Source organism: Dipodomys spectabilis, unplaced genomic scaffold (genome assembly GCF_019054845.1).
Source record: "Dipodomys spectabilis isolate Male_0828 unplaced genomic scaffold, ASM1905484v1 ptg000116l, whole genome shotgun sequence".
Lineage (NCBI taxonomy): Eukaryota > Metazoa > Chordata > Mammalia > Rodentia > Heteromyidae > Dipodomys > Dipodomys spectabilis.
The window spans coordinates 1,391,345-1,417,594 of NW_024870793.1; the positions used below are offsets into that span (position 1 = coordinate 1,391,345).

General features: G+C 43.6%; 1 long non-coding RNA gene and 1 pseudogene across 1 annotated transcript; one reads left to right on the forward strand and one right to left on the reverse strand.

The window, feature by feature from the left end:
• The first annotated feature begins 10,161 nt into the window (after window positions 1-10,161).
• On the forward strand, window positions 10,162-14,993 carry LOC122115098. Its single transcript, XR_006148705.1, has 3 exons — window positions 10,162-10,171; window positions 13,763-13,765; window positions 14,557-14,993. It is a non-coding gene; the product is annotated as an uncharacterized LOC122115098 (long non-coding RNA).
• Window positions 14,994-22,374: 7,381 nt separating this feature from the next.
• On the reverse strand, window positions 22,375-24,209 carry LOC122115095 (annotated as a pseudogene).
• Between the last annotated feature and the right edge of the window lie 2,041 nt (window positions 24,210-26,250).

Here is a 26,250-nt window from a genome sequence, read left to right on the forward strand (position 1 = left end):
GGTGGTGGGATAGAGGAGATGTTGGCTGCTGGCCCTCAGAGGCCTCAACTCCCACCATTATATTGGTCTGGGGCTTCTGTGAATTGGCTTGTGAACTCTGGGGTGTTCAGCAACACCCCTAGCTTCTACCCACCATGTGTCAGCGACAGGCAAAGGCTACTGCTCCTCTGTGGCAAACAGAAGTGCCTCTAAAGAGTGCCCAGTGTCCTTTCTTATGGGGAATTGCTACTGTAGCCCAGTGGCTCTCCTAAGTCTTCTGGTAATGTCTCTAGGAGTTCCTGAGTTAAGTGAGCAAGTGTGATAGAGTCCAAATTCTGTGTTTACCTTCCCAGGAGTGTATGTACCTGGGTGGCACTGAACGAACCCCAGAGTCCTTTAAAAAATTGTGGCCCTGGGTTAGGTGTATTGTTCAATTGATGCAGTGCAAGCCTAGCAAGCTTAATAGGCTGAGTTTTTAAAAATCTTAGTATTACCAAAAAACTGTGGTCCAGCTAAGTATGGTGATGCATACCTGTAATCTTCACATTTGGGACCGAGCAGGGTCTGTAAGATGCAGTCTGGACTTTGTAATAAGAGCTTGTCTTTTTTTCTTTTTTGTCAGTCATGGGCCTGAACTCTGGGCCTGGGCACTGTCGCTCAGCTCTTCAACTCAAGGCTAGCACTCTACCACTTGAGTCATAGCACCACTTCTGGCTTTTTTCTGCTTATGTGTTGCTGAAGAATCAAACCCAGGGCCTCATGCATGCAAGGCAAGCACTTTACCACTGAGCCAACTTCCAAGCCCAGAGCTTATCTTTTTTTTTTTTTTTTTAAAAAAAAAAAGCAAGATGTGGTTTGGTGGGAGGGGAATGGAGAATGACTGGATGTAACTTCTTTTGCAGCTATGTTACCTTGACTCTCTTCAAGTCTGATTCATCCTCCATGGGGCTGCAGTCCAATGGGTGCTCTTATTAACCTTCATTGGTCTGGGTCTGGAGCATCTTGGATATGACATAAGGTCTTACTCTGAGTCAGACTTGAACATGTTTCCTAGTGTGAGAAAAGCTTCTTTTCTATGAAATGTACATTTATTACTTTCTGTCTATCTTGTGAGAATAGTTTTCTGGAAAATTTCCTTGTTGTCCTGGTGGCTTGGCCTTTACTGATTACATTTTGGTTATATTTTTGCCTGCTGCACTTGAAGAATCCTATTCAAAGCTCCTTGAATGTTTGTGAAACCCTGTTAATTCACATCCATTTGCATATTCTGTATCTGAACTCAGCCAGTGTGAGCACATGGGCAAGGCCTCTTGGCTTAGGGAATAAGAGTGAGCAGCGCCTGCTATGTGTGCTTACTGGCCAAATTTTTGGTTGATGGCACACCCTTCTGCAGGAGTAAATTTTGTCTTGCTGAGTTCCTTTGGAGTTGATGTTCTTATTCCTAGAGGACAGCCCAATATCCAGAGCCATTTCTAACACTACTGACTCTAGGATAGCTTCAATGGGCAATTTTCATGAAGACTTTCAGGGAGAGAGCAGCAATACTGGGTTTGGCTGACCAGCAACCACTCTTGTTCTCCTGGAATCCAGGACCTGCCCTTTGCTCCCTTCCTTCTCTGTGGCTGACAGAGACTCTGTCCGGTCCCTGTGGATCATGGAGTGAGAGCAGAGATTACAGTTCTGTCCCCTCCTCCCCAGCTTCTCCAAGCTCAATGGTGGATTGTGGCTCTTAGGTCTGTATGATGTGGCCATTGCAGGCCCAATATAAAGTGATTGTGTCTGCAAGTCAGTGAGTGTGTGTATATGTGTGTGTGTGTGTTTGTGTGTATGTGTGTGTTGTGTGTGCATGTGCACAGACTAATACTGGTTCTTCAACTAAAGGCCTCTTGCTCTTGCTTAGCTTTGTTGCTCAAGGCTAGTGCTCTATTACTTGAGCCATATCTTCCCTTGACTTTATGCAAGTTGCAATGCTCAGATCTCAGCCTGCTGACTTCTCCATTTGTAGAGGTGGTTTTCCTGTCTCCTAGAGCTCACTGTCCCTGTCCTTTTTTCCATGCCTTGCACGGGACCTGAAGCAGAAGCCATGCCTGTTAGAAGAAGGAGCAGGATGCAGTTGTCATGAGAAACATGAAGCCTGAGATACTGTGGCAGCACAAGGTGTATTGGAAGCTGAACCCACTCCAGTAGGAGAATGTTTGCCTGTGTCGAGGAGCTTGGTGTGGCTGTGCTGCTTTGGCAGGGGCAGAACCACTTCAAAAGTCAAGATATTTGGCTTGGTCATTGTCACCATCAGTTTTACATGGTATTTGTTTGGTCTGTGGTGAGGGGTCTATAGTTGTTGTCTTTTCAGAAGCTGCTGGTGAAGCTGTGGATAGGGGAGAGACTGGAATAGACCCTGAGGTTGGGCCTCAGGTGGGTGGGCCTCAGCCCTTGTCTCCCCTCCCCTCAGGTGGGTGGGCTGCTGCCCTCACCTCTGCCTTTTGGCAACCAGCATCCACCGTGGTTCTGCCCTGGCAGAGAGCCTCAGCACCTCATCTAGAGGTTTTTTCTCTCTCTGAATGAGGCAGGGGTTTTTGTTCCACACTGCCCAGGTTTCTTCTGACAGCGAGAGGGAAGTAGAGCTGAGGTATGCAATTTGTTCAAGTCTTACCACCTTTGTTGAAAACTCCCAGAGTGGTGAGCAGTGTCTGGCCTGTGCTACTCAAGACTGTGTTTGCTGAGGAAGCTACCACTCTGGGAGACAGTCGTTCCTTTTAGCAATGAAAATCACTGTGGATAGAACTATGATTTAGGATGAAAGAATCTTATCACAGTGGAGATTCTTGACCTACGTTGGCCCCTGTAGCAGAATGTTGCTGATTGACAGCAGGTAGGTAGAGGGATGTACATTGGGATGTAGGCTGGAACTGTTGGGTGGCTTGCCTCTAAGTGCTGGTGTTGTGATACAGCACAGGGCTGTTCTCATTACCCATCCTTTCTGCCTGCATTCACATCCTTTTGGGGGACACAGTTTATGTTCTCCAGCTTAAGTTCTGCTTTCCCTTCTGCTGTGCTCTGCAGACAGGTCACCTCCAATCTTGACTACCCTGGTCTCAGCGAGGTGGAGGACTCAGCATTCCAGATGAGCCCTTGAGCAGGGCCCAGGCCCAATGAGTTTGTCTGTGTTCAGGGTTATAGAACCCCGAGATTCCTGGTTCTCTTTCCTGCTGTTCTGGGAAATTGAGATTCTTATAGAGATGTGCAGTCTTTATTTATGGTGTTCACCACTGGCTCAGATATCTGCCTCTGCCCCATGGCAGAGCTTCCTTCAGTTCTCTGTCTCATAGCTATACCTCTTGATTTTCTTTTTGCCTTGAGAGCTCAGAGGATACAGTCTGGGCCAGCATTCCCTTTGAACTCCACCTGCAGAACAGGCTCGTGGAGGCTGTCCCAGCAGGCTGTTGCTGGAGGCTTCCTCTTCTTCTCTGTGAAAGTTAACTACTCACAGGTGTTCCTTCTGCTCCTGGGGCCACTCTGGTCTGGTGAGAAACCTCTGAGTCTTGTTTCCTGTTAGGAACAGCACAGACCCTTTGTGCCCATCTGGACCAGCCATGTTGAATAAATGGCATGCTAGTGTGCCCAGTGTCTGCCACATGGCAATGTGCAGCAGGCAGTTCGAGCTGCCGCTCTGGCCAAAGTAACAGAGGCTTCCAAAACTAGCTGGAATTTCCACTTTCTTCTTGAGCCCTTTGCAACTATTTCTATGCCCAAGGGCCCTGTTATAAGCATAGCTGGTCCTTAGGTGGCCATGTGTAGCATCAAGTCTTATGTTCTCCCCTCAGTCCTGTTCTAGGCTCTGAGTAGAATTGCCTGTGTGTCCTCCAGGACTGAGCAGGAGAGAGGAGCTGGATTTTTTACTGCACTCTTGTCTTCATTAAGAAAGGGGTGTCTTTTATGTTCTGGTAACACCTCCCTGTAATCCCAGGAGACTGAGATATGTTTTTATGTTTTTATGATTGTGTTTTCAAGCCAATCAGGACAGAAAAGTCTTGGAAGCCCTGTCTCCAATAAACTATCAAATCTTTTGGTACTGGCATCAAAAACAAGACAAAGGTATCATCCTCAAATGGAGACTCCCAGGTGTCAAGACCCTCCCCAGGCGATGAGACCTCTCCCACTTGATCAGGTTCCCTCAGATGAGATGAGACACCCCTCCTTGGATGGCTTCCCTGCTTCAGTGGCAGGGTGAACACAAGAGCACAGTATTGATTCTGCTGTGATGACCTGGCAGGATTACACCCTGTACTAAGGAAGTTTCTCCTGGTTGACTGGTCTTTCAAGGAGGCAGAAGGAGTAAATCTGAGGTGGTCCTTGTGTCCGGAAGCTCCTTGGGGAGAGGATTCTAGGTAGGGAAGATTCTCCTGTGCTTCACCTGTTGTACTGAAGCATTCCGGCTCACTGTGGGGAGCTAGTATCTTGGAAGCTTCTGTGCTGTGTGCTCATCTACTTGTGTAACCCCACAATGTCATACTTGTTATAGGTCAGCTTTGAACTCAGTAGAATTGGGCTCCACTCCCATGTTATACTCTTCTCATGGTGGGGGCAGATATACTAATTTTAGTCTCACCAGAATCACTTTGAACTTGAGGGAAGCCAGGACATGTGCATAGCATGTGTGAGGCCCTGAGTTCAAATCATGTGCTTCTTTCACAGCACCAAGAAGAGAAATGAAAAAGATTTCCACTTTTAGGTAGTGTACCTGAATTTACCAGCTACTTGGGACGCTGAGTCAGGATGACTGCTTGAGCCCATCTCTTCCCTGCCAGATGGGGTGATACAGCATTGAGTCCTAGGTACTCCCCAAACAAACAAATCCCGTGGAGTTTGGAGAAAGAGCAGATTTTTCTTCTTCCTTTCCTTGGAGGTGGAAGGTTGGCAGTTTGGGGACACCTAATAGAATCTTCTTGCAAGGAGAAGCCTGTGCTAATGAGATTGAGCATGGTTCTGGGACTGGGTGGAAGGAGTAGAAGCAGGGAAAAGTTGGTCCCTCTGCTCTGGCTTGTGTCCCTGCAAGAAAACTTACACATTAGCAGGTTTGCAAGTCACGCACAGGTATGAGTGACTGCTAGTTCAGGTACCCACTCCTAAAGCCACCTCAGAGAAGCTTCATGAGGGGCCTGGGAATGTGGCCTTGTGATGTGTTTGTGTGTCTTTGTGAGTGTGTGTGTGTGTGTGTGTGTGTTTGTGTGTGTGCATACTTATGTGTGCCAGTACTATGTCTTGAACTCTGGGCCTGGGCAATCTCTCTTAGATTTGTTGCTCAAGGTTAGCACTCTATCACTTGAGCCACAGCTCCCCTTTTAGCTTTTGTGGTAGGAAATTGTGTATAGGAGTCTCAAGGACTTTCTTTCCTGGGCTGGCTTTGAGCCATGATTCTTACATCTAGTCTCCTGAGTAGTTAGGATTACAGGGGTGGGCTTGCTGGCACCTGGCTCTCTTTCATTCTACTTATGTTTTTTTTTTTTTATTTATTTTTAGTTGTCAAGGGTCACCATTCATTTTGAGTACAGCACCTCTTATTAGGTCTTTTTAGGTCTTTCCCTCATTTGGAGTAGTCTGCCCAGCATTGTGGGTTCTGAGGTATTACTACCAATAGGTGGCCCTGCTGCCTTTGTGATCTAGCTTTGTTACTGTTGGTTGTGGGGCCTGAACTCTGTCCCTGAGCTCTTTTGCTCAAGAGCTACCATTTGAACTAAAACACCACTTCAGGTTTTGAGTGGTTATTTGGAGACACGAGTCTCACAGACTACTGGCCCAGGCTGGCATTGAATCCTGATCCTCAGATCTCAGTCTCCTGAGTAGCTAGTTAGGATTACAGGTTTCAGCCACCAGTTCCTGGCCAATGCAGCTTTCTTAGGAAGACTGTGGTTGCCTCATACAAGCCTTCCTCAGTCTCATCTCTTTCCCACAAGGAATTTCTAGCTAAGTTCAGAGTCGGGCGGAACCCCGGATTTTTTGTTTTCATGGTGGCTTCATCATGTAGGCATGAGCAGTGATGTGAGCCACTGATGATCAACTCTGCCTTGGCCTCTGTTTCTCCTGGTGAAAAGCCCCAGCCTTTTGATGCAGCCTTTTGCTGTCTGGGGTCCAGCCCCAATCTCAGGCTTCCATGAACTACCAACCGTCAGCCAGCTTAGCAAAACACAGCAAGTGTCATCACTAAGATCTCAAGGGTTGTAGCAGCTGATCACAGAATGGCTCTCATATCATAAGAGTCTATGTTTATGTAGTGGATGTTCAGAGCTGCCAGCGTGGCAGTTTATTAAACTATGTCCTAGCTGGCTTTTTTGAATAGAAATGAACAAACCAATTTCTAAAGTTTCTATAGATGTGCATAGGATCTGGAATGGGCAGGATAATTTTGAAAAGGATCAAGTTAAAAAAAATGTTACAAAGTGCTTAGGACAATGAAAGTTTGGGACATTGACAGACAGGTAAATGAATAGAACAGAATGGAAAATTGAGAAGTAATTGAAGAATATAATGTTCATTGATTTTTTAAAAAATCAAAATGTCTTGATGAGAGAGATGGTTAATCCAAATCACAACTGGTGTGGAAGGAGATGAGCCTGAACTGTGGCCTCTACAACAAATATAACTCCACGTGACAAGTGGGACTATGGAGGGAAGCCAGAACTCTGAAAACTAATGTTTGACAAGAAGAACATACAGAACATGAATTAATTATACTTCGGAAAAAATAAGATGCATTGGACTTTAGTTTGCTTTCAGAGAGCTAGCAAAAGGACAGACTATAGAGAACCTGTTGTCAATGTGTCTATATCTACATATTTATCTGCCTGAAGAAATATACAAAAACCATATAATAATTTCTTTTTCCTAGTATTGAGGATTGAACTCAAGTCCTCAGCACTTTCTGAAGTCAGATTAGAAAAGGCAGAAAATGGGGCTCAGTGGTGGAGCACTTGCCTAGAGTGTACATGGTCTGGATTTTGAGCCCTAGCACTGCCAATAAAGGACAAAAGCTTTTTTTTAAACAGTTTCTATTTGAGATGTGGTATATGAATGTTAAACGAGGACACAAAAAGCTATAACAGCAGTATTCATTAGAGAAGTCACGTGTTAAGATCACAGGGTGCTCAACTGGGATGAGTGTCCCTCAAAGACTCATGGTGGTAGTGGAAGGGGTGAGATCATTGAGATGTAGGGCTTGGTGAAAGGATGTTACATTATTGGGGTGTGCCCATGTAGGGGATACTGAGGGTCACCTCTGTGTCTTTACCATGCACCTTCTGGGAATTGAGCCATCTCACTTCTGCCAGGTTGTAATGTGTAGTCACAGGCCCCAGAGGAGAGGTGCCAACTGACACAGACTGACACCATGAGTGAGTGATCATCTCTCTGTTGGCAGAGAATAATACAGAACATGCAGATTGCTGTTGAGCAATAGAAAATGGTACAGACAGTCACTCTGGAAATAGACAGCTTTTTGTGCACGTAGAATGTAACATGGCTATTTTGCTCCTAAGTATTGTCCACACTACAGTGTGGCCTCATGAGGTCTTGTTTGAAGATGTTTATAGGAGCTTTATTTGTAGTATCAGCCAAAGCGTGGAATACTCAGATGTGTGCCTGCAGGTGACAGGAAATGAGTGCATGGTACATCTACACTATGGGGTAACATACAGAGCAGTGAAAAGCAACTTGTGCTGAGTGGTCTAGCTTGAATTCAAAAGGGTTGTGATTCCATAAACCTGAAGTGTTATAAAAGGTCACACCAACCTAGAGTGACAGGAAATCAAAGTTCCTTGAGTCCATGCTGGGAATCTTCTGGGTTGTTGGTACTGTTGTCAGTAGAGGCATGAGGTACAGCTTTAAAACGGGCTTCATTGAAAAGTGTTTTATCAAGGGTGAAGTATACCTCCAAAAGAGACGTTACCCAGAAAGAACAGAAAGACCACTGCAGTGACTTGGTTTGATTTAGGGAGAGATAGGGTTAAGCCAGAATACTTGGGGGAGGAGCCCATCCCTTGAGTTGTCAAAGGCCTTGAGGAGCCTGAACCTCTTAGGCGTTTGAGATGTGCCCAACACTGTCAGCTGACCTGCATCTGGGTTTGCTCCTTGGCACCAGAGGCATCAAGGTAGAGCAAGAGGCAGTCATCGCTTGGAGAGGAAGCATTTAACTTCTGAGGTGGCAACACAATACTGTCTCACTGTAGAGATGGCTGAGGAAGATTAGCAATAAATTTTTGACATGTGCAAACTCCTTTTCAGTTCTGGGTACCAAATAGCCCTCCCAGAGTGAGGGAGGAGGATCAGGCTACCACCTTGGTTGTCAGTGCACTGCTGTTCATCTGCTTTTTAACTGACAGGAATTGTTTAAGAGTCTTTGTGGAAGACATTCAGATGTAAAGTTCTCTGTATTCCCATTTGCTCCCTCTGGCTTTTAGTTTTTTTTTTTTTTTTCCATCTTGCTAGCTGTTCAATTTTGGAGTATCACACCCCAGTCATCTTTTAGACTAGACAAGTTTTGTAATGTTAATTTTAGTAGTAGTTTCATTTAAATCAGATTTTATGTATTTTTTGACTTATTAAAAATTGAAGTTAAGGGAGTCACTCACTGTGCTGTGGTATTTTCTGCAGTCTAGCTGCATTTCTGTAGATATTCCAGTAGGAGTTGCTACTAAGTCATCTACAAGTAATGGAAGCTTGGTGTTTTGGATGCTGAGACTTGAAATATACTTTGTCTTGCTTGTTTCATCCATTTAGTCAGTTCAGTTTCTTTTTGAATTTTTGTAAGCAAGCATTGGAATATCAATGTTGTCATGAGTGCATTTAGGGTTGTGGCTGGCCAGGAAGTAACATTTCAAGTCTGTGTGGGCTTTCAAGTTTCTGTCACAGTAGTGCAGAGTGGAGATGAGGAGAATGTCTACCCTAAAACCAGGGCAGCTGGGTGCAAAACAGGACCATGGTTATGCCAGTGGGATAACCGTGTGGGAGTGAGTGGAAAGGGTTGTGTCTGTGGGTTGGGGATGCATACTATCTGGAATGTGGGAGGATCTGGACTTCATCCCCACTATTGGAAATAAACCACCTTGGGTTTTTCCAAAACAGATGAATCTGTTTGGCTCGAGGGCCAGAACATATCAGTAGAGTACAGGGCTGCCCATGTGGTTTAAGCCAGAGCAAAGCCTTGTTTTCTTTTTTTGCAGCTGTGATCCCCCTTTATCCTAGTGGGATGTACTTCTGACTGAGAAGAAAGCCAGCAGTGTGTCTGCTGCAGTTTGTGAGGAACCCCTGCTCTGGCTGGGGTCTCGATGCTAGGTGTTGAGATCTTCTCCAGGGAGAAACATTCCAAGGGCTCTGATCTAGTGCCTTCCTTGCAGGCCAGCATCCAGCCATGGTGGACCATGGGGTGCAGAAGTGTGTGCCTCCACAGGGTTTCACAATGGGTTTTCTAATGCTTATTTAACAGTAATATTTCACCGATCAGATGTTCCCTTAACTATGAACATTTGGAAATCTGTAAAAGCTACTTTATGATGCTTGCCAGATTCTCTTTTATTAAGACAGAAAGACACAGCATTCTTCAAGGTCCTTTTGTGCTTCCCATCCATGGGAAGCATTTCTTGTGACCATGATGCAAGCGTCATCCAGGTTCCAGCAGCTCCTGCTGTGCAACAGAGGTGCCCAGTGTGGTGAGGTGAGTGGAGTTGGGTAGACGGTCCACCATGCAGGGTGTGAAAGTGCAGCAGACTCTGTCATCAATAGCATATACTCCTCTCCACTTTTATTATGGTCTACACAAGGGCCAAGAACCTTTTTCTCAGCCAAGGGCCATCTGGATTTTTATGACATTGTTCTGGGGCTGAACAGACAGCTGTGAGCATCCAATGAAAAACATGTGTGCTGACATGTCACATGTCGAGTGATTTTTGTGGCCCTTACATGACTGACTGAGTGTCCTTCAATTCTGGTCTCAAAGGAGGATTCTGGAGCAATAGTGGAAGGATGAACACTGCTTGCCAGTGGGACTTGGGGTGTTTGCGGAATTGTAGATTGCTCCCCCCAGTGCTCTCTCTCCCACTTCCTGTATTAAGCTATTTGTTATTTCTAGTCTTCTTTCTCTCTTTTCCCTTCTTGTCTCTGGATTGCTTTCCTCTGTCCTCTCTCCACTATCCCTTAACCTCAAGTTCTTTTCCTTTCCCTTCTCAGGTAGGCAGAATTCTCCTGAGAGTTTGTGTGCAGGAGGAGGAAGAGCATCCTCATGGCTGGGTAGGTATAGGCTGCAGCTGATTGGAATTCCTGCTGTCTCCCAGTGTCATCTTTTCTCCCTGTTTAACTTTCTCTATCAGCTCTAATGTGGGAAAGCAGAGCAAGGGGAGTAAAAACTAGAGACATGGCTGGGAGAAATTCTGCTGGTCTGTTCCTGGTGAGGTTTGAGCCATCATGCACAGATTTTATTTAGTCCATTTAATATAGTGGCTGTGGAAGTTGGTAGCAGATGTCTTGAATCCTATTGAAGGAACTATAAATATGAGCTTGTGGCACCTTGATCTTATACATGGGCCCAATTTGATTTCAGTTTATTTAATTAAAACTTGACAATGCTGCTAGCTACACTGCAGTAGGTATAGGAAACTTCTGACTTCAGCTTACAAAACTGCGACGGACCAGCTCTGCCTGAGCACTGGGACCAATGGGACAGGGATCTGGGGATAGGTGGGCAAGGAGTAGGCGAAGTGACAGACACAGACTCAAAAGAGTTGCATCTGAGTGTATCTTTATTGAGGAGAATTAACATTTTCATACAGTGTGTGATTGTGACATAGATTCTTTTTTTATTTAAGCAAGTAATCAATTTTTAGGAAAAGAAAAACATTGATGGATTACATAAAAATTGATTACTATCCCACCAACTGTTTAAGCTAAATGGTGTGAAACAATGCGTCATCTAGTCAGCCTTTTTATGTTTAATAATGAACAAACCTAAGACAGGGCTGTACATATATTGCACTCTTTTTATTTTTTTCATATATTTTCAAGCCCCTTTGAAACCATCCTAAAAACCACTTTCAGGTTGAATCAGGCATTCTCCGTTTTCTATAATTTTAATCCCAATATTTGTTCACATAAATTTCTAATTATTATTTTAAACTATCTTGTTGTTTTGATAATAAACACCATAATGGTCCAGATCTAGTTAATCTTTGCATAAAATCTAATGAGTTCCAAAACAGCCTTTGTCCTTTTACATTAATCCATCTATTTTCATCTTTGTAAACTCCTGTATAAGGCAATGGTTCATGGGTCAGCTCAGGAAATGTGATGTCACTAACTTTATATTTTGTGGGAAATCACCATCTATTCCCTATAATGTAAGCTGGACTAAAAGTAGTCATAACTGTTGGGGAATTTTTCTTTTCCTTTAATTATCAGGGGCCCCTTTTTCTAGAACTCTCTGTGCTTTTGGGATAACTCCTTCTGGCTTAGTTTAATTCATTAATTCTGCCTGTTGTAACATATCTAGAGATTTTAAATTTCTATATTTACTATGAATGAGCCACAAAACTGCTTGTGAAATTGTAGGAGTTCCTGGAGCCAGTGTCACATCAAATGATAGATTGATTGTGGCATTGCCCACATTTAATCTTTTGTCTTTATTATTCAGAGAAGCCGTCTCCATTGGATTGGAAAGAAACAACATGCTCTATTCGTGGATCAATAGAAAAATAGCCAAAACGAGAATAAAGGCAATGAATGTATAGCCAAGAAGAATATAGTAAGAATAAAGGTAGAGGCTATAAAGGTGCAGTCAAGTGTATGGGAAACCTTGAACCAACACCCCCTTCCTGCAGGCATGCTTCCTTGAAGCTTATGCTTTATCTGGCATGATATCTCATGCAGACTCTGAAGGAGGTGGCATGGCACAAAACCTAGACCTTTCTACCTACACCTTCCTAATTCATGCAGCTCAGATAGCACTGTCTCTTCCTAGTGGAGTTTTTGCTCATGAATATGGGTGCTTACCGATGTGTCCTGTGTAAAGAACTTGAGAAGATTGCAGTTAATAAAGCAGGGTACAGTACCTTGGAAGACCCAGAAACATTGAAGTGGGTTCAGAGTTAATTGGAAGAGAAGAGAACTGGAATGAACGCTGGAGTCAAGGTGGCTTCTACATGTGAGCTTTTAGTTGGACTGCAGCCCCAGTGTGAAATGGAAGACTTCTTTGCCTCCATTGGACCGAGAGACCCTTGTGGTCAGGTCAGCAGGAGGATCCTGGAGTGATTTGTTAATCCTGCCCTACAGGGGGAAGGGGGATTCTGCATATCCCCCGTGGGAATGGGCAATTGGCACCACAGTCATGGGAGATCGATTGTAAAATGAGCCCATTTTATTTTATTCACATAAAATATTATAGGCTTGTTTAAAACTTAATTCTCATCCTGAGTATGCAAAATACAAATTCCAAAAAAATGTTCATTTTTTTACTTTGTACTTTGCAAATATACAAAATAGAAGTTTGGTTAAAATTATATTACATATTTATTAAGGTGAAGAACTATGTAACAAGTTAGCTCTGCTTAAGGCATACTTAGGAATAAACGATTGTACAAATTATTGTGCCTTTGAAACCACATTGCATAACAGACTGTCTCCGTAAAAATTGTTAAAGAAGTAAACCAAGTATAACTTAGTCATACATATAGATCAGAAGACAAATATATAGTCCTTGTCAGGGCTGGGAAGGTGGCTCAGTGGTAGAGCACTTGCCTTGCATTCCTGAGGCCCTGGGTTCGATTCCTCAGCACCACATAAGCAAAAAGAAAAAAGCTGGAAGTGGCACTGTGGCTCAAGTGGTAGAATGCAAGCCTTGAGCTGAAGAGCTGAGGGTCAGTGACCCGAACCAGAGTTCAGGCCCCATGACCAGACCCCCCCTCCAAACATATATATATATATATATATATATATATATATATATATATATATATATATAGTCCTTGTCAAAGCATACAGCAGTTTGAGAACTTTGGCTTCCTCTTTTGTACCTTTAGAACCAAGACTCATCAAGCACCATCATTTAGGCTATTAGAACACATATTCTGTACTGAAATCTCTTCCTCTTCTTCTAACTAAATAATGGCTTTTAGAAGGCAAAGGGAATACAAGGTGTTCTTTATATTTATATTGCATCTGAGACAATCTGTGAGAAGTAGAGTGGGGGAGGGGTGTAGAGTGAGACTAACACCACCACAAGGCCACAAGAGGCAGGCCTCCTGGAGCAGAGCAGAGGCCAGGCCTGTGGAGAGGAAAGCCCTGTGGTATAGAGAGGCGTGCTGGAAAGAGAGAGAAACCTGCCACCTGGAGGCTGCAGCTGCTCTTAGTTCTGAGGTACCCCAGGACAAGGCAGTTATAGACCAGCTAGTAAAACTCCTTTGTCACCTTTGGCCATGGATTTTCCCTCCTCTGAGATCATTACAAATTCAAGGGAATTCTGGTCTTCTCTCTCCCTCACCCCACCCCAACTGATGGATCTAATTTGCACCCCATTATCCACAGCTTCCAGTAATCCCCATGGTGGTGTCTTGTAAATCCAGGAATACTCAAGCTGATTTAGAATTGCAATGATAGCCGATACAATCTCAGACCCATCGGTTCAATTTTGTTTTTTTAATTTTGCCTTTGGATTCTTCCTTTCTCTTGATTATCCATTCACAAGAGATATTGGAAACTTTCCCATGGTTGTAGTGCTTTGCCAACATGAGCTCTCTCACATGGGAAGACAGTATGAAGGATTTTCTACTGGCAGTATGTGACTGTGTATCCACAGTCAGGGATTTAACAGTGTCTCTATGCATCAGGCCAGGGGACCCACCTGGACAAGGCTGTTTCTGTGCATCAGGAGAGGAGACTCATCTAGACAAGGCAATCTGTATGCATCAAGCGAGGGGACCCACCTGGACAAGGCCGTCTCTGTGTGTCAGGCCAGGAGACGCACCTGGACAAGGCAGTCTCTATGTGTCTGTCCAGGTGAGCCCACCTGGACAAGGCCGTCTCTGTGAGTCAAGCCAGGAGACTCACCTGGACAAGGCAGTCTCTATGTTTCAGGCCAGGGGACCTATCTGGATAAGACCCTCTCTATGGATCAAGCCAGGAGACCAACCTGGACAAGGCTGTTGAACTTGTGGCACAGGAATGGCAGCACGACTAGTGTTGCCTGGTCAGTTCATCAGAATGGGCAAACTTCTACCCAAAGCCATCCCAGTCACAGTGGTAAGGTAAGGTGTCTCACCTGTATGGGTTCAGAAATGCACCTTGAGATGAGAGCTCCTTGGATAGGTTTGGCTGCAGCCCATGTGCTCACACGCATGGGTGGCCTTTGTGTGGCCATGACCTTCTTACTTCCTTCGGCTTTGGCTCCTCTGGCAGGTAGGAACCAGGTCACCTGCTCAGGCAGGCAGGGTGGGTAGTTGGGCCCTCGATGGGCATGGGATATAGGGGCTAGCAGTAGACTTGGGTGACAGTCCCTATTGACCAGCAATTCCTCCCCTAATGGGGAGCTGTTGCCCCAAAGAGAATTCTTTTTTTTTTTCACTTTTCCGCAAACTTTGTTACAAACATACAATTCTTTAAATATAGACTGTAAAACTCCATTTGCAAAAGTCTGCTATTGTAAGGAGTGCACACTAGCAGGAAGGATTCTTAACTTTTTCTATGCGTTTTCTGTCAGTTTTGCTAGTTAGTGGTAAATACGGGACCCGCTGTTTTACAGGCCTGTCCGAAGCTTGTGGCTGTATTCACATTGCTCTTTTGAAGCAGCCCTGCATGTATCAAAATTGTTCAGAATCTGAGCTTCAACCTACAGGCAGTGAGATCAACAGCCCGTCTGGACTCTGCTTTTTGAACAGTTTTCAGGAAGTGTGATTTCTGGACGGGTACTGCACTTCACAGATTTGTTTGAATTGCCCATGCAGCTCTATGTTAAAGTGCATTCTTCTTTTCAAAAATAAGCAAAAGAAATAAACTTTTTACTTTTTAATTAACCAAGGTATTTAAAAAAATGAACTTTTTGGTCTCTCAGCAGATATTCTCAAATTGATCCTACTACTTCAATTTCCATGTTCTATTTACAACATTTATAGGATTCTGGGTGGAGGGAACTTTATAAAATGAAATGTGCAGCTTCACTTGAAGCAGTAATCAGCTCTACAAATTCATACATAGGCATATGCACTTGGCTTACAATGTATAAGCTTGTTGGTATTTACAGAGATCAAAGACAACCCTCTCCAAAAAAAAAAAAAGAACAAAAAACAACCTTTTAAAGTAATTGCCAACCTAAACTCTAATTGTACATTTAGATCAGGAAGCTGTCTCCTGCTATCAAGTTTTGGTTTTAATTGAAATAACTTTGTAGATTCTCTACTGGAAGGACATGAGTCCCCCGCTTTGGAGTGAAGAGCCAAGTCTAACAAAGCTACCAATAGATAGAACTGTCTCTGAAGATTCCCACAGAACAAAAACATGCTATGTAGCACTGTATCAGAACAGGTGATCTTAACAAATGATTTTAGAAAGACATCTGTATGAAAGTCCAAAAGGAAAACAAAATGCTTAATAATATAGATGTTCTAGGACTTCAGAAAAAAGTTCAGATACACTGATATAGTCTTGATACTGATGCCACTGAAAAATAATTCAAATACGACTTGCCTCCTATTGGAATGTGTGAAATGATAGACTGTAAAAAATGTGTCTACACTAACTGAAAGTCAGTTTCTAGACTTTTTGTCCAATCTATAGGGTTTTAAGAATCCAAGTTTTTTTTCCCCCTAGGTAGAACTTTGGGTTTTGAACTCAAGGCCTTGTGTTTGCTTGGCAAATGCTCTACCACTTAAGCCACACGCCCAGTCCTATTATTGGTATTATTTTTTGCTTTATTTTTCAGATAGGGTCTTTTGTTTATAGCCCAGGGCTGGCCTTGGGCCACGATCTCCTATCTCTGTCTCCAAAATACCTGGGATTACAGGCATGTTCCAAAATGCCCAGCTCCAGAGAGCTTTTTTACACAGAAGAGTGACATGGTAGAAGAAAAGGATTTATGCTTATTATCAATTTAAAACAAAACCTCCAAATGTGTGTAGTGATAAAATCCTGTTCTTTCATTTTCTTTGAGTCTCTTGTACTTTTTTCTCCCAAGAAGAAATGTTAAAAGGGAAGAAACAATCCACTTGCCCTTCTATTTCCAAGCACATATTTTTCTGACCAGCCTGATCCAGCAACACAAGACAAAACATTTTGCCTTTAAGAGATGGTCTCAGTGAGTCTTGAAAAAGTTAGCCATTGAAGAGATGCTGGAGGTAGGAACAATGAACAAACTCATGCCTTCTGCAAAATGCTAGTGGCCACTTAATGTATCTATCACTTTCTCTTCACAACTCTGGACCTTCATTTCCCTGTGTGCCCTCTCTTTTTTTTTGGGGGGTCCGGTCGTGGGGCCTGAACTCTGGATCTGGCCGCTGTCCCTCTGCTCTTCAGCTCAAGGCTAGAGCTCTACCACTTGAGCTACAGTGCCACTTCCAGCTTTTTTCTTTTTGCTTATGTGGTGCTGAGGAATCGAACCCAGGGCCTCGAGCATGCAAGGCAAGGGCTCTACCGCTGAGCCACCTTCCCAGCCCGACTGTGTGCCCTCTCTTATCTGTCAGTGGATAGCAGAAATAGCATGGGGAAAATAAAAATTGCTCCCGGATTCAAAAATCTATTAGAAAAGTTGAGTTAAAACTTTCACTATCATGCTAGCTTAGCTTCTAATAAAGTTGTGCTCTCCCTTTTACTAGTTTACTGTGGTAAAGCTAACAATATGGCATCTTCTCGTTTTAACATGGTTCTATCTGTCCCAATTGGAATGTCTAATTCCAAGAAGGCATGAGTTAGATTCTCAAACGAGAGTAAGACTGTGAACAGAAGTGGACAGCATATTCCATACTGCATTAGGAAATACAAAAGGCATTCACAAAGGCCTTGCTTGATTCAGGGGGACACATCGCAATTGGAAATCCCCAAGACAAGAAATCTTTACAATGCTGATGCAATTTTATTTTTCCATTTTCTGAATTTAACTTTCAGTACTGAAAAGTGGATTGCACATGTTCCAGTAATGAAACTAGGTTTTAAGAATAAGGTCTGAGGATGACTTACACAGTCAAGTCAGATATGGCAATGGAAATTGCTACTCAAGAGTCCAGTTATCTCAAGAAACTTCTGAAGCTAATATTAAAAATGAATATTTTTTTTTCTAAATTAAAGCAGAAGAAATGAGGCTGTAATTTGTCATTTCCACCTTGCATATGGAATTTCAAATGGGACATATGGACTTTTTTCTTGTCTGTATTTTAAGGTAAACATGGTTCTTATTTTCTTTTTTCTTTTCTACAAACTATCTCCCCCCACCCTGCCCTACCCCCACCTTTACACCCATTATCCAGTATACTGAATGGGAATTGTAACTCTTTCAGAAGACAGCTAATTGATTTACAGTACTCTAAAAACAACCCTGAAAACTGATAATCTCATTCATTTACTGTAACTTCAGTGCTGTTATTGACAGAAAAGAAAAAGTTACCTTAAGGCTTAAGGGAAAGTAACTTATTAAATTGTGAATGCAGCATTTTTTACTCTCCCATCCATTGGAAACTAGCAAAATGTATTCTGAATCAACAATACAAACTCTCTAACATTAGCAAAGATTTCTACTCTCCTGACATAAAGTTAGAATAATATTCATAAACAGAATATCTAGGGGAGCCTGAGAAACCATGATCCACATCACACAAAGATCCCATGCATTTCATGATCAAAAAGTGCTTTATCTTTGAGAAATATGTCAGGGATGAAATGGAAATATACAATGCAAAAAACACTTGACGCTTTTTCACAATTGTGGAAAAGGAGCAAAAAGGTCTGCTCTCTGAACAGGCCTTACTTATGCACAAGACTTTTAAGGTGTCCTAAATTAATATTGATTTAAAGAATTCATAATAGTGGGGATTTCACTCCACTATATTTAAAAAATAAACAGAGATTGGACATCAAAGCTGTCAACTTTGTTATTCATCAGAGCAATTCTGATACTTAGAAAACTCAATTGAATTAGCTCCAGGATCAAAACATTAACTTTCCCCAATCAAAAAGGATACAATCAAAAACATACCTAGAGTGTTATAGAACAACTCTCAGCAAACAAGTCATTTTCATAAAAGCAAAAAGTCACTTCTTGCCTCTCCCTTCTCACTGATCAAGGCCACACGATTTTCAAATGAATATCTACTGAGAGATCAGTTGTGCATTGGACAAAGTACATAATTGGGTTAAAAATGAAAACAAAATTTTCAGTGAAGAATACTTATGTGCATGGCTTACACACTCCAGCTTCTTAATTTTATCCACCTCAAGAGCAAGGTAGATGCACAGTCACCTTGTGTAGATTACATTCTACTCCCCTGTAAAGCCAGTCAAGGTCATATTTAAGCATCTTCAGCAACAACAGTGCCTGAAGTGTGCAGCCATTTACAGACCACTCAATATGAGGGCATTATTATAACCAGCCTCTTTTGCCCACAACCCTGCATTTTCAGATAAGACAAGATAATTGTTTTGTTTTGAGAAAACCGAAGCTTGAATCTCTTAAAAGACCTGCAATTTACTGCAAAGTGACCCAGAGGTAACAAAGGAAGCAGGAGGTTAATGGCTGCCTGCACCAAAAGTCTCTCAATCATTCTGCAGTAAATAATTATGGAAAGTGACATGACAAGTAGCCATGTGTGTACCACAGCTACAGCCAGTTGTACCACCTATATGCCTCCAACAGTTCCATAGGGTATTTGGGGGTTTTTGGTTTACTTTTCAGTTTGATTTTTGGTGCTATACAGACTGACATTTTGTTTGGTGCAGCATATGCACTGAAAGATCTGCTCACCAGATTTACCATTTCACTTGCTGAAATGATGAGAAGGGACAATAGAAACCTAAAGAGTTACATCACTTCACAGAGACCGACTCTTTTGACTGTTTGAAAAGAAAGGCTTATCTCTGTAGCTAGTTTGAAATAAAACTCAATTTTTTGAAAAGGAGTCTTAGTTCCCTATTTCTAAGGAATGTAACTATTTTCATTAGCTGGGATGTTTGCCAAATTTTGAAAACAACTTCTAAAGCGTTTGTAGTAAGCAGCTAAAAACAAAACAAAAAAGTTAGTTGCTTCCCAGAGTTTGTGTAATGCCATTATCTAACTGGAACAAAGACTATTTCCTTTAATAAGCTAGTATTAATGAATGAATCTCCATGCTCTGCAGATTTCTATTGTGCCTAGTCACAGGAATGAGGATCAGTGAAATGTTACAATTAATCTACATCCTTCTGCAATCTTCCTACAGTGGAAAAGAGGTGATGAAACACCCCTGCAGGAAAAATAAACCTCAGAGATTGGTTTAAGACTTAAAAACCCACCACTAGGACATTCACACTTAATCTTACACAGGCAGGTCAAAATTTTAATATAAATTACTTTTGCCAACACCTAGCTTACGCATTCTTTGCTCCTTTTTTTGGAGGATTCTCAAATTGATATCTAAAGACTTACATATGATATATAACTGTTATATGGTCTAATGACTAAGAAAATTTCTTTGGTAACCAAAGCTGATGCCATATATGGTAGTGTTCTTGGCATATACTCTATATGCCTCAGACCACTTCCACATTCTTTCTATTCAGCTAATTATAGCTGAGTAGCCACTGGTAAAGGATTGTGAAGACCCTGTCATTTCTACAGAATAGAAAGGCAAGGCTAGTTACTGCAATTCAGCCAAATAAAAAGAAAAGAAAAAAGATTAATAAACCACTCCCTTGAAAAGGAGAGGTACTGCACCTTTGCAAAATTGAACTGGCTCACTGCAGCTGAGCAACAGAATCACCACTGAAGCAAGAAAATAAGTTGGTCTATACAGGAATTGTACATGATTTGAAAATGCAAAAGTTACAGCGATCAACTAATAGCTGCAACCTTAATTTCCATTGCTGCCTCAGAGTTGAAACTTAAACAGTTTTTGCAAGCCTAATGCTAGCTTCTCATCTCCTTTACTAAAACTAGGAATTTGTTCTCCGCAGCAAAGAAACAAAACACTCAAAACACATAGGTAAATACAGCAGGACATTATTGAAAACAGCTGCCTTGTGGTACAAAATACAGTACAAGTATACGGATGTCATTAAAACATCAAAAATACTATTGCTCCCATACAATTTAGGAAACATTCTTGGCAACGGAGAAAAATTGAAAAGAAAAGCTTTAAAAAACGTTTAAAAATTCTACTATGAATGATGTGAGTAGAGAAATAGTCTGAAAAGGGCACCAATGTTTGTGGCTCTTCTATTTCTTTGAACCTAAGATCAACATTATTTTGAGTCATAGTCTAGTTTTTTTTTAAAAAGCCTAATTTTATATACACAAGTATCTCCCTCTCAGCCACAAATACATGAAAATGACCTTTTTGTATATTACTTATTTCCCAATAAATACAAAAAGATTGTATAGATTGAATACCAAAATAAGATAATAAAAAGGATACGCAATAAATTAAAAAGGCAGCTCAAATAAAGGACAGGCATGCAGTTAAAAAAAATACTAAGATTGTGGAGATGGGATTACTTGCCTCCTGGTTGAGAAGGTGTCACACAAAGAATACCTGAAAACTTTGGAAAGAACATTAGCTCCCATTCAATTCAAAGTTTCCTAGGCCTGTGACATTTCTAGAAATACCTTTTGATGAGGTGGGATTAACTTGATTAACAAAAATCATTTCTACTGAAAATCCATTTAAAATATAGAAGAGGTGATCCATGAAAACCCCAACTTTTATTCTTGAAAGACAGCTGGATAAACTGGCCAATGCCAGTATGTTGCAATTTCAAGATGGTATAAAAATGCTTCCAGGATATAGTCAGCATATTCACGTTCACATCAGTTCCATTCACAGATGGATTTCAGCTTCCACCGGGTGCACTGCTTGAATCATTCATCCATCATTTGCCAACTTTGATTGTGAGGTACTAATAAGATGGATCAAGTTCTTAAAAATTTGTTTTAAAGAAGAAATGATGCTGGAATTCTGAACCTGAGGATCTTTAGTATTTGAACAAATCCACAGATTAAACTGAAGGTGAATTAAGACTTCAGTTTTAGTTATTTCCAACTTCTCTGTGAGGATGCATATTCCATTAAAGATCAGGCTTGTAGCCATACTGTTCCTTTTGCAGAAAATCATTAAGTTTTACAGTTAAAAATGCAGCCAACCAGTGGCTGTAACAGCCAAATTAGCCACAATTCACTGGCTCATATAGTAGAGCCATGGGATCTGGCTCTCATTCACACCAATGCCACTTCTTGGTAATGACCTCCACCTTTAGAGATCAAGGGAAGAACTTTAGTGAGCAGCAACCCATCCACTCAACGAGTTTGCCTTGTGCTTTATGCCTGACTTATTGTGCCTACCTCAGCAACCCCCAATGTAAAACTGCTTTTATTTTTTGAAAAAAAAATTCCTTTTGCCCAACTTTTAAACTATTTTAGTAATGAATTCTCTAGTTCAAACATTGGCTTTTGAATTTTCGCATCCCGGAAAACAATTCTGCAAAGAAAAGACATGGGGCCAGATTCCATGCAAAACCATTAAAAAACAATCCAATTTGTTTTGATTCGCTGATGGCTTCTTGAATTCTTTTTTGCCTTGTCCATGATTGTGTAAAGTTGCATTCCTTTTCATAAACCTGGACTCTCAGGACTGGGTAACTGCAAAGGTCTCTCTGTCTCAAGAATTTCTGTGCAGATCTCGATCCAAAAGGCTGATTACAATGAAGGTGAAGGATAGACACTGCAACGGCGGCTAGGCCTGGAGAGATACTTTAGATTTACCCAGGTACAACACAAATTCAACTGTTATACACAGATGGATCTGGGTAAGTCAGATGTGTTTAGGGGCCCAGACTCGAAATCTATCCCCTTCAGGATTATCTAGATGAGCTTAGGAACCTCGGGTGGGAAATAGAAGCTGAGACTCTTGCAGATGAGGAGATGCTGTTGTCCTCTCTTTGCAGGTTGCTGTCAATTTCTGGAACTTTACTGCTTTACTCACTGTTCAAGACTGTTGTCTTATGGTTATTTCTCTTAACTATATTATTTTTTTTTAATTTTGTTGGTTTTTTTTTCTCCCTTGGTGGCCTCCCGGGCTCCCTCTCCACTAGCTCACAGGGGAATGAGCAAGAATGGGAACTAGCCAGGGGGATGGGGGATGGGGGGCGCGGGTAACAGGGTGGGGGAGGCCAGGGGGGAAAGCTGCCATTTCAATCCTCATCCACCTCCTCGCCTTAGGACTCCTCACCCTCCCCCCCAGCACGATGCTCATAAAGCTTATCCCTCTGCTGCTCCTGGATATCTTTCATCTCATCCGCATACCGGCAGAAGACGCCACCAAACTTGCTCCAGGCCTTGAAGGGCACGGTGATGGCATTGGGTAGGACGGCTTCACCTCACTCACACGTAGAAAAACTCTGTACTTATTGCAGCCCTCATCGAAGAAGAAACGTTTGGAGTCCACAGTAATAGAGGTGCCCTCCGGGAGTTCCCCACACAGCCCACCCCCCCACCCCCTACCCCCCCCCCCCCCCCCCCCCCCCCCCCCCCGCTGCCGGCACCGCCTCTTGGGCCTCCGGCCAGCTGGTCTTCCTCGCCTCCCTAGTCGTCAATGAGATTGGTGAGCATGTCAGAATTCGATGAGACCTTGCGCAGGCAGCACGATGGTCTGGCCGCTCTGGAGGCCACCAGGCCCGGGGCTTGCGCCAAAGCCGCCGCCGCGGTTGAGGGTCTGGCGGATGCGCAGGAAGTGGCCTCGCTGGTTCTCCTTGAGATCCAGGTAGTATTTGCAGTTCTCGCGCACCAGGAACTCGCTCTTTTTTTTTAATTTTATTTTATTTTATTTGAGAACATACTGTACAGAAGGGTTACAATTACATGGGCAGGATAATGCATACATTTCTTACCAAGCATTGCAGCCTCCTCCTTTGTTCACCCTTCACCTCCCTTCCCAACCTCCCCCCTCCCCCCCACCCAATCCTTCCCCCACCACCGCCCCCCCACACCGACATTGTAAAGCTCGTTTTTGACATGACATTTTGTACTTCTCATGGTTGCAACAGGTCCACCTGAATCCTTAAACGACTTGTTTGTCCCCATCTCCTCCACAACTTGTACTGACATCAAATATAGTGAAAGCAGGGGTTACACTGTGGGGGAGGGACATACAAAGCAACAAAGAAATAATCTTATAAATGCGTTAGAAACACATGCATGAAAGAAAAAAAACATTAAAATACATATTTAAGGGTTCGTTTTCTTAACATCACATTATCTGTCCTTTTCTGCTTGACTCATAGATGTACTATATATTGCAAATAAGGGAAACCATGGGACCTGGCTTACTTCACTTAATATAATTTTTTCCAAGCCTTTCCATTTCCTAACAAATGGGGAAATGTCATTCTTTCTGATGGAGGCATAGAATTCCATTGTGTATATATACCACATTTTCTTGATCCATTCATCTACTGAGGGGCATCTGGGTTGGTTCAAGATCTTAGCTATGGTAAATAATGCTGCAATAAACATAGTTGTGCTGGTAGCTTTAGTGTGATCTTGTTTATAAACATTTGGGTAAATGCCCAAAAGTGGGATTGTTGGGTCATAGGGGAGTTCTATGTGAAGTCTTTTGAGGAACCTCCATACTGCTTTCCAAAGTGGTTGAACTGAGGAGTGCCGGGCCCGCCGCCCTCCTCTGTGCCCACTGCCAGCTGCTCGGGACTGCTGGGGCCCAGCTGCCCATAGTGCTCGATGAAGTCGCGCAGCCAGTCGCGGAACTTGGCCGCCACCAAAATGGACAGCGTGAGGCGGCTCTTGGAGCCTCCTGCGCCCACATCGGCGATCTTCAGGAAGCGGCCCTTGGCGTTCTGCTTCACGTCCAGGTAGAAGCGCTTGTTCTGGATGTCCAGCCGCTTCGAGGCCAGCTCCTGCATCTCCTGCTCGCCGCCACCACGGGGTGGGGTGCGGGCTGGAAGCCTCCCTGCCAGCTGCCGCTGCCGCCGCCACTGCCGCCGCGCTCACTGCCGCTGTCGCTGTCCACCATCTTCTCTGCTCCTGCCTCGCCGCCGCCCGCTGTGCTCGGGCCCCCACCCTCTGCCCTGCGGCTGGCGCTCATGGGCCCCCCAGCCTTGTCCGCCTGCTCCTCACCCGCTCCCGCCGCTCATCGCCAGCCGCCGCTGCCATCCCCATCCCCCAAGGAGAATTCTGTGTGCTGGGCCAGTGGCTGTTGCTGAGCTGGGGTACTGTACCCAAGTGGGCTTCCAGGTGCTGGCCAATGGTGGCAAGGAGACTGTGGCCTGTCATCATAGGGCACCACCACCATTGGGTGGCCACATTCCAGGCTGCCTTTGCTGACCATGATGACCGAAAGGCCGCCATACTTGCTGCCAGTGGTGAATAAGCCCATTTTATAGAGAGGAATTACTATTCTTAAGTGCGAAGACTGGCATTGGTTGAAGGTCACTCGGCTGGAATGTATGGATTTGTACTCTGCTCATGCGACTTTAAATTGAGTCTCAGACTTGAGCACCATCCACTGCAGGGCTGGTTGGAGCAACAGCTGGACGGGTTCCTCCCTCAGGATCTCTTACTCAGTGTGTGTCTGTAAAACCCACTCTTACCTTTCACCTTCTACCTTGGGTAGCCTACATCAGGGTCTTTGGTTGAGTGCCAGGCTGTGCCTGCTGCCTGATGCCGGCTTGCAGGTTGGCCTGCTCTGCAGCCAGCAAAAGCTGAAAGTGTTTCATGTACCATGCACACCAGAGACTCTAATGCATCTATGCCAACATCCTGAGGGCCACTGCCCAGCAGAGAGCACAGCTGAGCCTCAGAGACCTAGAAAACCTCTCTTGGAATGCTGGCTCTGTTCCCTCTTCCTTTTTGTCACACTGTCAAAAAACCTATGTGTGCTAGACCAAGAAGTGGGTGGCTAGGCCAGTCCCTAATGGGACTTTGTTGCTGTACCCTCATGCACTTCTACCTGCCACATCCTGGGCTCGCAACCCACTGGTATAAGTGCTAGATAATCAGGCCACCACTTCACACTTCAGGACAAAAGAAGCTCACCTGAGGTCTTGGTGCAAAGTCTACATGTCCAGGGCTTGTGTTACTAACCACATCCTCACTAGGGGATCAATAGTGTACTCTCTGGGGCTTCTTCCTCTCTGGGAATGACCAGGCCTTGCTTTATTCACAGGAGTGGCATCTTAGGCAGATCCAGGAGATGCGCAGCATGGATGTGTGCCTGACTTTCATGTAGAGACTTAGATGACTGAGCCAGCCATGGATGGACAGGGAAATGCTTCTGCATCCAAGTTGCCTTGATGAATTCTTACTTAGAAGATGACCTGGCTCTAAGCAGATCTCAAGGGGAAAACAAGAGTAGATGGGCTGGGCCACATCTGTAATTCTAGCACTTAGGTGGAAGAGATAGGTAGAGAGCAGCTGGAGGCCAGACTTTAACTTCATAGTGAGATTGTCTCAAAAGAAAGCCAACGACTGAGGAGGTAGATCAGTGGTTAAAGCAGTTTTCTACTGTGTGAAAGTGTCTGAGTTCAATTCCCAGCATTCTGAGGACAGCATAGACACAAGCTCTGTTTCCTGACCTCCTTTCAGAGGTAAAGGACCTAGCCACTTGATCAAGGTGCTTTACAATGAGAAAGACGCCAATAGTACCTCAGTCCTGCACTGCCATTGAGCCTTCCCAATCTGTCTGTCCACTGATATGGACCAAGTCATCACTTCTGCTTCCCCACCACTAGGCCAGGGGACCCTTCCCTGTCTGTTCCTTCTCAGAAGGAACACAAGCCATGCTTCTCAGGTAGAACCAGAGTATTTTTGGCAGTTCCTTGGACCTGTTAGTCAGGCCGTGGACCTCAAGGAATCTGCTGTTCAGATGTGGATGTGTAGGGACTGACAAAGCCACAGCTGAGGACAGAGATGGGGCCAGGGTCGCAAGGCTCCTTCCCCATTTGCACTTATCTCTGGATTACACCCAGCCATGTCCTCTGCTGCTCTGATACTGGAGATCGCTAGCACTAGGGGATCACACTGTGCATCTGTGGATTCTGATCTATGCCAAAGCA